Genomic DNA, 10,808 nt, shown 5'->3' on the forward strand with positions numbered 1-10,808 from the left:
TTTTGCCATGCAGCAAGAGAGACCAAAATCTAACCTGAGTTGTAAGAAACAGTAGACATTGATGGCTATAAAGGGAGTGATTGGGAGCAAATGAGATACTCCTTTACCTCCCACATCCAATATATGTGCTTCACAGGAAAACAACAGCAACAAGAAGAAACAGGTCCACAAAATACAACAGCTACAATTATAAAATCTCTTCATCCGGTGGAGGTGGAAGACAGGATGGGGAGCTGGGAGGGCTGGCCAATGGCATAGGGACAAAAATAATATCCCAGTCAATCCAGGCACGGGGGCTGGAAAGCGCTACAAAAGAGCTACAGAAAAACCTGTGGTCCATTCAGACTCACCGGTATTAAAACACACTGGTGTCAGGAAGATTCTGCCTTACGCACACCAGAGACCACAATCCCGATTCTTCAGAGAGAAGAGAATACACAGAGGGCTCTTGACAGAGCAGGTCCTGCCTTCCCTGGCAGAGGAGGGGACAAGGGAAAGAGCTCCTACGGCCTCCTTCCGATCTCACCCATTCCCTCTGGATGGGAGGTGGCTCAGCGGCCTGGAGCGGGGTTCAGCTTGGCAGGAGACCGATGGGATGAAGGGAATTTCTCTGCACAGGTTGAGCTACTCAAGGCGGACTGCTGGTAGACCGTCTTGTGGAAAAGTCTGTTGCTTAAGAAAACTGCCAAGAGGAGACACAGCTGGAAACGGTAGGCTTTGCCACGGGTCTTTGCTTCCTTGGTGCTGAGAATGAATAGAGGAAAGAGAATGGAGAAGAGGCAGCCACTGATGACGTACGAGGACTGCATTGCTGCGAGGAAAGCCAAGGACAAGCCAAATCCGAAGTCGTAAGGCCAGTTCCTCTCTATGTTTGACCACCGCTGGTGTGTTTCAATTCTGTTTTGAACCAACGATATTCAAAGCAGTCCAGCGAGTAGAGAAGGGACATATGCAGAAGACTAACCAGCAAGGTGTTTGGGAAAGACTCACAGACATCCCCTGGATGGGGAAAAGAGCCGGCAGCAAAAGGTTGAAGAGCGTGTCAGCACTTCTTTTGCTGACACTAGGGAATGAGGGCGCCTTCCTCCTCGATACCTCAAATGCCAGGTCAGCTATGTCTTGAAACCAAACGGTATTTATAGCTGTGCTAAGGACAAACAGAGGGGACACCCAAAGAGCGCTGAGAATGGATGGAAGGAAGAATTCCCGCCACGACCAAACATCTCCATGTTGTGATGGATCACCAATCATTTGGGCGGTCACTGACTGTAGTACGGGAAGAAACACTCGATAAAAAAAAAAAAAAGAGGAGACTTAACCAGAATATTGTACCATTCCCAGTGCAGCACTGGAAAACTCTACTAACCATGCATGGCTCACTCTCTTGCTCACTCTCTCTCTCTATACTCGGGGCTCTCCTCCGCGCCAGCACCCTGCTTGCCCTCCTTCCACGCTGCTCCTCTCTCTTGTGCTGAATCCGAGCATCTTGTTCTAAGATGCTACAAATTCCTCAGATGGAGTCTTTGATTCCCCTGTCAAGATCCTGGAGAAAGGTTTTGATTCTGTCGGCCATCTCTTCACCACCCAAACTGCCAACTACACGGAGGAGAGAGAAGAGGCTCAAAAATCTCATCATTAAGGATCCAGCCCCTCACCCGCCACAGGCCCACTCGGTTCCCCTTGGACCCTCTGTGACCAGCCGCATTGCGCATGCCCGGGGCCGCACCTGGGGGGTGGGGGTGGGGAGAACTGGGCAAAAACAGTTCTTTTCATAAAAATTGTATCTATGTTAACACAAGCATGTTTATTATTGTTATTCCTAAATAGATTCATAAAGCATTCTTGAATTTTTCATTTTAGATTTCTAATGTAGCAAATACTCATAGACATATCAACGCAAATCAACAAGAGCTCTTTGGTGTCCCCGTTTATTTTGAAGAGTGTGAAGGGGTCCTGAAACCAGAAAGTTTGAGAACCACTTCACTGAAGGATTTGAAAAGTGTGGCAATGCTTTTTTTTTTTTTTTTCTCCCCCCAACACTAAAAACAATGTGTAATAAACCCAATCCTTGTCTTCAGTTCGAATCAGTCAGACAAAAAAGGGCATTTGAAAGGGAAGCAGAAAAAGACCACACAGAAAAGATATGATCTGCAAGCCCAGATCATATCACCTTCACTCAGGTAAAAGGTGGGTCCTTGAATCATGAATAATAGTCTCTGGAGAAACCTGATTTCTAATAGTTCTAGTGGAATTGGGAATGATGCTACATCAGAAAGCATGTTGATGGCCTCCTTCTGCCTGGTCCAGTCCTTCTCCTGGGCATCACTGGTCATTAGACCCAAACCCACTTGCTGTTTTAAAAATTAATAATAATAATACTAGCTCTGTTTGCTGGGGAGCTCTCTCATCTGTGAAGGGGTACAGCAAAGTTGACTCTGTAGGTTAAGTGGAAACCATGTGCCTCATCACACAGGGTCAGGCTGAGCTCCCAGCTGATACTTTAGGCCCTGGTCTGGGGCCAGTGGGGTCTGGACCAGCCAGGGCTCTCTGCTTTCAGCTCAGTGGGTGGGTCAGAGGCTCCCAAACCTCTTTAATCCTCTGCCCATGGGTCCTGCCCCGGCCCTTCCGAGGCAAGCCTCTGTTAGAGAAATGAGTTAAGTGTCCAACTGAGATCTCAGAAAACCCCTCCAGAGACGTAAAAGGGATCAGCAGCCTACATTTTACTGGGCTTTTTGTGTTTCACATCTGCTAACAAATTATTCACATTGACGGTTCAGAAAAACAAAATGAAGGCGTTTTTTAGGTATCTTGCGCTTCTGCTCGAGGATTAACCAATTCAGGAAACGATTCACAGAGTGGCGAATGGACACAGGGTGAGTCATTTGGCTAGCGAAGTAATTAGTTGCTGTATTTGTTTTACCTTCTCAAAAGAGTGTAAGTTAGCTTGTAAAAATACACAGTAAAATGTTTGAAATAGAGGAAGGTAAGCAGATTACTTTTCAAATATCCCGAACTCTTGGACTGAATGAAAAGAAAGGAAAAAGAAACCTGGGGAGTTTCCAATGGGGGAAGGCGTTTAGCTCCAATAACCATCACCACCAGCACTTCTGTGGGATCCTAAACTCGGACCCAGAAACTTTGGTGAAAATGGAAAAAAGAGTTAACTTACAATAAGGGAACATATGCCCACATGTGACTGTCTAAGATTTCTGTTGAAGTCTTGATAGTACAGTCTTGCAAAAATACCTCCATAGCCTTGAAATCTTAATTTTAAATGTAAAAAAAGGGGGGGGGAGGACTTATATCTCAAATAAACGAATAGATGAAGCAATCAGACCCAGGGGTCAGCGATGTCAGAAAATGAGAGAAAATTGGGAGGAAGGTCAGTGTACGAACCATCTATAGATGGAAGGCTACAGTTTCACCTTGCGCTCTCTAGCATCCAGCGCTGGGAAATGAACGTGATAAACCAAATATTCCTTGAGGTTCATTAGATAAAAGCAGACCATCCTCAAGGCAAGGAGGCAGATTAGGGAGCAAGGAGATTCAGCTGCTTAACGTGAAGACTTTTTTTTTTTGCCCGAATTAACTGAAGAGACTTTGCGAGGTGATTTTAACAACTTAGTAAATTTAGTAAAGTCTGAAAGTAATTATCCAGCCAACTAGTGGTCATCAGATTTGAGTATATGGTTTCCCCCTTACTTTCTCCCTGGTAATATTAGTAATGTTAGTTGCCTACATCTAAATGGAATCTGGTGAAAAGGAAAAGCCTCTGAGAAAAGGAGTATAAACTATTCAAATGAAAGGCATTATTAGAACTAATATTGGAAACTTGAGAGCCAGGAAGATTTGAGTCCAAGTTTGGCCCTGACTTGTTGGCTGTGCCATCCTGGGTGTGTTACCGAACCTTTCTGAGTTTTTGCTTCATCATCTGTAAAATGGAAACTAGAACAGTACCTACCTCATAGGGCTGCTTTGAGGATTAAATAAAATAATGCACATAAAACATTTAACTGAGTGCCTTGTCTATAATAAGCATTCAATAAACATCAGACCATGATTCAAGGAACTTCTGCTACACAGACTCATTAAATCCTCACCATAACCTTGTGGAATGGGAGGGCATTTATTATTACCTTATTCTGTGGCTAGACAGAGGTCTAGTTTGCCTAACACAGACAGAACCATTTGGCGAAAAGAAGGGTTACCTCCATGATCTAAAGAAATGAGCTGCTCTGGAGTGAGTGCCCTGTGAGTCTGTCTATCATTAGATATTTCTTCCTTTGCATTCATCTCTTTCAATGTGGATAATAACCCGTGAGTGGTGGCACTTTACAAATTTATGGTTTTACGGGGGAAGGTAGATGTGGGACGCTCCCCACATACATAAGACATGACTAGAATGCAATAACTTGTTTTGCTTTTGTTGTATCCATTTTTATAGTTAACTTCTACTAATGACAAGGACACCGGTTGTTTATTTACGGTGATAACATACAATTTCTTTTTTAAATAAAGATACTTGAGTTTTAGAGGTGGTTGACTTAAAGAAGAACATTAAGTTTCAAAAAGGCAGCTGGTGAATGGATACGGCAAGAATCATGGTGGCCATGTCCGTATAACCGCAGTTTGGAAACTGCCGCAGGATAGGGTAAAATACATACCTGTGGACCTGTCTCATGCAGCCTTCTCTGCTGTGGCCTCAGCTTATACTCCTAGTGTCATTCTTCAGCATTCCCAAAACTCTAGTCACGTGGAAGTACTTGCTCTTTCCTCTTTGGGGGATTTATTTATTTATTTACCTCTCTCTCTAGAAGCTAGTTCCGCTCATTGGAACTCCCTTCCCTACCTCACCTCCTTGAAAACTAAATTTCTTCAATTCCACTCTGGAAAGCCTTTCCAGGTGCCACTTGTGACAGTGCCCCTGAGCCACCCTCACCATGCTAAGCAGAGTAGAGCTGTCACCCATTCATGCTTTTAATTCAGAGGACCACCCAGACTATGACACCTTCCAGGGTCTCTGCTCTGTGTAAATAAGGCATAGCCTTCATTTGTTAAGTGTGGGTTTTTAAAATATTTATTTCAAGCTTATAATTGTGTTATTCAAAACTTCTGTCTTTTCCAAATTGTGTGCTCTTTATCTACTAGTATATAAAAATCTTCAACTATTGGGCCACCTGGGTGGCTCAGTGGGTTAAGGCCTCTGCCTTCTGCTTGAGTCATGATCCCAGGGTCCTGGGATCTGGCCCCGCATCGGGCTCTGCTCTGCAGGGAGCCTGCTTTCTCCTCTCTCTCTACCTGCCTCTCTGCTTACTCGTGATCTCTGTCAAATAAATAAATAAAATATTAAAAAAAAAACTTCAACTATTATGATGAATTTGTAAATTTCTCCTTATAATTTAACATGTTTGCTTTCTATGTTTCCATAGCATGTTATTCAGTGCCTACAAGTTCACAATTATGGCACCTTTTTGGTTGGTTACGACCACGTCCTGTATTCATCAGTAGCTAGATGTTGAATCAAGGGCAGAATGTGATAAAAAGTAGTACTCTAAAAGAGGTTCAGAGAGGCCTGGGGTCACAGGAGAAAGAGAATACATGTGATGGTGGTAGGGCTCTGTCCTCTTTAGAAGTTATAAGCCAAAGGTGAGGCCACCCAGCTTTCTAAGAGTCTAGGGAGGTGAGGAACCAATAAAAAGAAAAAGTATTGGCTCAATATATATACAATACACAGTATATGTATAAAAAACGGTAAAACCAAAATTAGTATTTATTATCTTCAGTAACAGTAAAATTTAATATTCATAAATTTTATTATGGATTGAAGACAATCTTTGGGTTAACTTTTCTTACTTGAGCAGATTCCCAAGGATAATCAATGATTTGCCAAGAAATCACAGCCAATTAATTATAAGTTAAAGAAAAAGCTTTATTAAATTATAAATAATGTGATATGCTAAGTTATATTTTAAAATTTTACAGGAAGGATATTGTGCTTAATGTTCATCTTAATATCTTTGATGTAAAAGAGGTGGAAAAGTACATGGGACTAAGAAAGTCTTAAAATGATTCAAGTTAAGGGGATCTTAGAGCTGTCTTGTAAGAGAGGCATTTAAGTGGGACCCTAAAGAATGAGGAAGTTTTTCAGCAAAGCTGTGGCAGAGGAAGAGGTCATTTTGCACAGAGATAATAGTGGAAAGGCCAAAATGCCCACAAAGATTTGGAAGACAGAGAGGAACTAGGTTGGGGTAGAGAGGATAGGGGCCGAAACCCTCCACGCCGAGTGTCCTTGAATGCCTTGGCTGGAGGTTGACAAATCACTTTTTGAAATGTGAGCCACAAAGGACAACTTCAGAGTTTGCAAATGCCTCCCAGGGTCATTACTCACTAGAAGCACGCTCTAAGGTTTCTCTTCCCAAAGTGAATTCATTTTCATTTCGGTCTGGGCCATCTGGCTTCCGACAAGGCATACAGTAGAGAGAACTAAAGAGGCCAAGAGGCCAAAATATGCAACTGCTCCTTGCCTGCCTGGGCTGCCCCCTAACCCGTGTACCTCCATCCATTAACACACAATTAATCCCCTGGCTTTTTCAAAGCCTGGACCTCCCACCTCTCCCTCCCCTTGGCAATTAAATCCCTGCCAGTTAGGAAGCCAGAGAGAACAGGTGTGTTTCACACTCGGTTTCACTTTCCTTCAAGGTGCCAGACGGGCAGCCCCAAAGACCACAGACCTCTTTGTTCATTTAACAGCATCAGTTGGTAGCCAGACAGTCTCGGCCTGTTGGTAGCCTCAGGTGTGACCAGGAAGGGCAGGGAAGCCTCACTGCTTCCGCTAATTCCTCTACTTCAAGGCTTCGCATATTGACAGGGGCCCCACCTGGAAAGGTGGCATCCCGAGGACACTGCTCTGCCCTAGGAATCCATTCATTCATTCAGTCATCCAGTCAGTCAGTCAACACCATTCACTGAGCCAGGATGAGCCAGCCACTAGGCTACTATAAGAGGGATTCAGTGTGGTTAGGAAGAAATGGTCCTGCCATTTAGGAGATTACAGACTAGTAAGGAGATGCAGACAAAGTTTAATATAACGCAGGAAGTATAGCAGTAAAGACACTTATTAGAAGTTTATTTATATATTGGTTGAACTTTGGCATAAATGTATATAATGCTTATTATGCATCAAATGCTGTTCTAAACCCTCAACAAATATTTGCTCATTTAATTCATGCAAAAACCCTAGTTGGTGCCTAGGTATTAGCACTATTCTAATTTTACAAATGTGGAAACAGAGGTTTTCACAGTTTGGGGAACTTGCCCAAGTTTAACCAACTCATACATCAGCGTCCTGGGATTTGAAGTCAGACAGTTCAGCTCCCAAGCCCATGGTCCTGACCATGCTTCTGTGATGCAGAGAGCCAGAAAAGTGATTCTGAAAGTGGAAATGGCATGCCGGTCGGCAGTAACATAGCAAAGCTAACAGCAGGGCTGTGTGCTAGGGGATTGATGTAGGATGTCTCACTTCGTTCTCCTAATTCTGTGAGCTGTTGTTTCAACCCATTGTATAGATCAGGAGAGTGAGGCTTGGTGAAGATCAGAAACCTGCCCTTGGTTCAGAGCTACACAGTGATAGAACTGAGCTTTGGATCAGGCAACCAGACTCCAGTCTCCAAAGTCTTGACTGGCATAGAGGCCTGCGAGAGACACATTGGGGTGGAGGCTGCTTGGCACCCCTTAAATGCCACCATGGAAAAAAGAGCATGTCTCTGCTTTCCTGATGCATTGCACTCAATGGGCTCTAGCCCCAGATCCCCGCTATGTTCATTCCCCTAAGTGAAAGCACATGCAGGTTCCAAGGATTTCTGGAGCTTGAACAGAAAGCAGCTCATGGACATAAATTCTGTGGAGCCCAGAACTCAGGTAGGCCCCTCATATCCCTTAACCCAACCCCAAATGGTCACCACTCACCAAAAGTAAACCAAAGGCCCAATCAAGGCTATCTTGGCTGCTGGAGTAAGTTGGGGGGCAGAGATCCAACGTGGCTCTGATTGAGGCTCAGTGGCATCAGCTCACGGGTGGAGAAGCCTTTTAGCAACCTTCTGTCCTTAAAGGGGCACAGTTTTCTAACCCATACAAAGACACCGTGTGTGCCCGCCATTTTGCAGGATGCAGACATGTGTTTGATCGTTAAGACCGGGATATGACCAGAAGCTGCCCTAGGGAGTTGATAATAAGCCAATGTTTCCTGACAACTTCTCTGGCCTTAGTTGACCTCCTCCCCCAAGCCAGTTAATCCCAGCTTCATTTCGGGTTTGGGTTTCGTTGTTCATCTGGCAGAGGACTAATGCCCAAACAAAGAGGAGTGGCTAAGCTCTGAGAAGGGAGGCTTTGTCGGGAGTCATCCCAGGTAGACATCTGAGGACGCAGCACTGCACCCCTTAGGAATAATAAACTAGGGGCTCCTAACTAAAGTGGGAAGGACTGCTTGGAAAAAAGCAGTCCTTCCTATGTCCCCACCGGAACACCAGAGGTGGGGGTGGGGCTTATAAACAACACACCTTTATTTTTCACCATCTGGAGGCTGGGCAGTCCAAGATCAAGGCACTGGCAGATTCAGTGTCTGGTGAGAGCCTGCTTCATGGCTAATAGAGAGCTAGCTGTCTTCTCTCTGTCTCCTCACATGGCAAAAGAAAACAAGAGAGATCTTTCTAGAACCTCTTTGATAAGAGCACTAATCCCATGCATGAGGGCTTGATCTGATCACCTCCCAAGGGCCCCACCTCCTAATAACAACATACTGGGGATTAGTCTTCAACATATGAATTTATGAGGAGTAGGGGACACACATATTCCAGTCTACGGAATACCCAAAGTCTGTATTAATACAAATATCCTATAACTCCTCCTTTATTATCTTGCAATAAAATATATCACTAACATAACCACCTGAACACATATTTAAAATCAATATAATATTCTAACTTAAATGTAAAAGAGAGAAATGAAAGAAATTTGTAATAAACTAGTATATGTTTCAGCCCACAAATACTTAGGCACAACACACCAAGATGTCATGAAATCAGCAGGTGCTTGTATCTTTACGCAGAAGCACTATGGATACAGGATCACAAATGCTGACAAATACTCAGCCGAGTTGTGTTTTGGCTACTTGTATACCATGAGGGGTACATTATTGACATGATTTTTGAAAAACGGTGAGCAATTCACGGTAAAGTTCCCAAACAGTCAAAATACGATCACCCCTCATGTCACATGATCATTATGTTCCTGAAACAATGGGCATATATTAAAGTGAGGCCCAAGTGCTCTGTGTTTCCATGTCCAACCAACCTAGTTTGGGGACTCATAAGTAGAAAGAGGCTTTTCCACCCACCTGCATGTCTAGAGTGAGATTCTGTGGGACTGTCCTATGACTTGACTGTAGCTTTCCCTCCATCATGATGACAGCTAAAGATAGGTCGCAAATGTCCAGATCTTTCCTGGGGCAGGTGCCATCCTTGCACTGAAACAGGCCATAGAGTTTCCTGTGGAAACCGAATAAAACTTCCAAGAGACTGATCTACACGTACTCATTTACTCATTCAACAAACATTTACAAAAACTTGTCTTGAGTAAAAGCTATTTATTTAGCAAATATTTACTGAGCGTATGCTAAGAGCTAGGGATTATCGCTGGTTTCTTCTTCTCAAGGCTCTTGTAGTTTAAGATAAGTTCAAATATAACACTGGTACAGGGTAAGAAACATAATATTTGGTCTCTGACCCCCACGTCCTCTTTCCCTTCCTGGCACCTAGTTCCTAAAACGCTTGGAATCTCCTGAGTGACAGTGTCTTTTTGCATGTTAATGAAGGGCAGTGGCTAGGGGACAGCCTCAGGGTAGAAACTGGTCACCAGAACAAACCTGGATCTTTCAGGCCTACCCCCAACCTCTGGGGAGGGGAAAGGGCTAGAGATCAAGTTCAATCACCTATGGCCAATGATTAGATCAGTCATGTTTATGCAATAGAACCTCCATTCAAACCATGAACAATGAGATTCAGAGAGCTTCTGGCTTGGGGACCACGTGCAGGTGTTAGGTGGGTGGCGCCCCCAGAGAAGCATGGAAGCTTCATGGCCCCTCCCCACACCTTGACTCATGCCTCTCTTCCATCTGGTTGTTCCCGGGTCGTCTTTTATAACACACGTGTAATCTAGTAAGTGTTCTTCTTGAGTTCTGTGAGCCATTCTAGCAAACCATCAAACCTAAGGAGGAGGTCATGGGAACCCCGGCTTCAGCCAGTCAGAAACACAGGTGACAACCTGGACTTGCAGTTGACATTGGAAGTCTTGTGGGACTGAGCCCTTGACCTGCGGGATCTGTGCTCTCCTGGCAGTTAGTGTCAGGTATGACGTCCCTTAAGTGTCCTCCAAGAATCGGAGAATTGCTTGGTGTGAAAAAACCCACACATCTGGTATCTCAAGGGGTAGTGTAGAGAGGCAGGGAGGAGATAGCAGTTTAATTAAACATTAAAATAACACATTACTCTAAAAATTAAGCCATGGAAAAGCACCAGATAAATTGACAAAGATGTGCTTGATTGATCCTTGCTATTGTGCTGTATAAAAAAACTAGAGGTCCTAGCTTCCGAATGCCAGGGTTCCCCAGTCTGCCACCATGTCCCAAGGAATGAGATGTGCATATACTCACAAAGGGAATGAGATGTGTATATACTCACATATCTTCCTACACTTGTCCTCAGCATCGCGTCCGAGGAAGCCAAAACCAGAATCTCATGGCTACAAAGTTGTGA

The 10,808-nt window shown here is 44.1% G+C and overlaps 1 pseudogene across 1 annotated transcript; it reads right to left on the bottom strand.

Annotated features, from left to right (window-relative positions):
• Nucleotides 1-551: 551 nt before the first annotated feature.
• LOC308338658 (etoposide-induced protein 2.4 homolog) lies at nt 552-1,573 on the bottom strand (annotated as a pseudogene). Its single transcript has one exon. The product of its transcript is annotated as an etoposide-induced protein 2.4 homolog (transcript).
• Between the last annotated feature and the right edge of the window lie 9,235 nt (nt 1,574-10,808).

This window comes from Martes martes (genome assembly GCF_963455335.1).
Source record: "Martes martes genome assembly, chromosome: 2".
Taxonomy (NCBI): Eukaryota; Metazoa; Chordata; class Mammalia; order Carnivora; family Mustelidae; genus Martes; species Martes martes.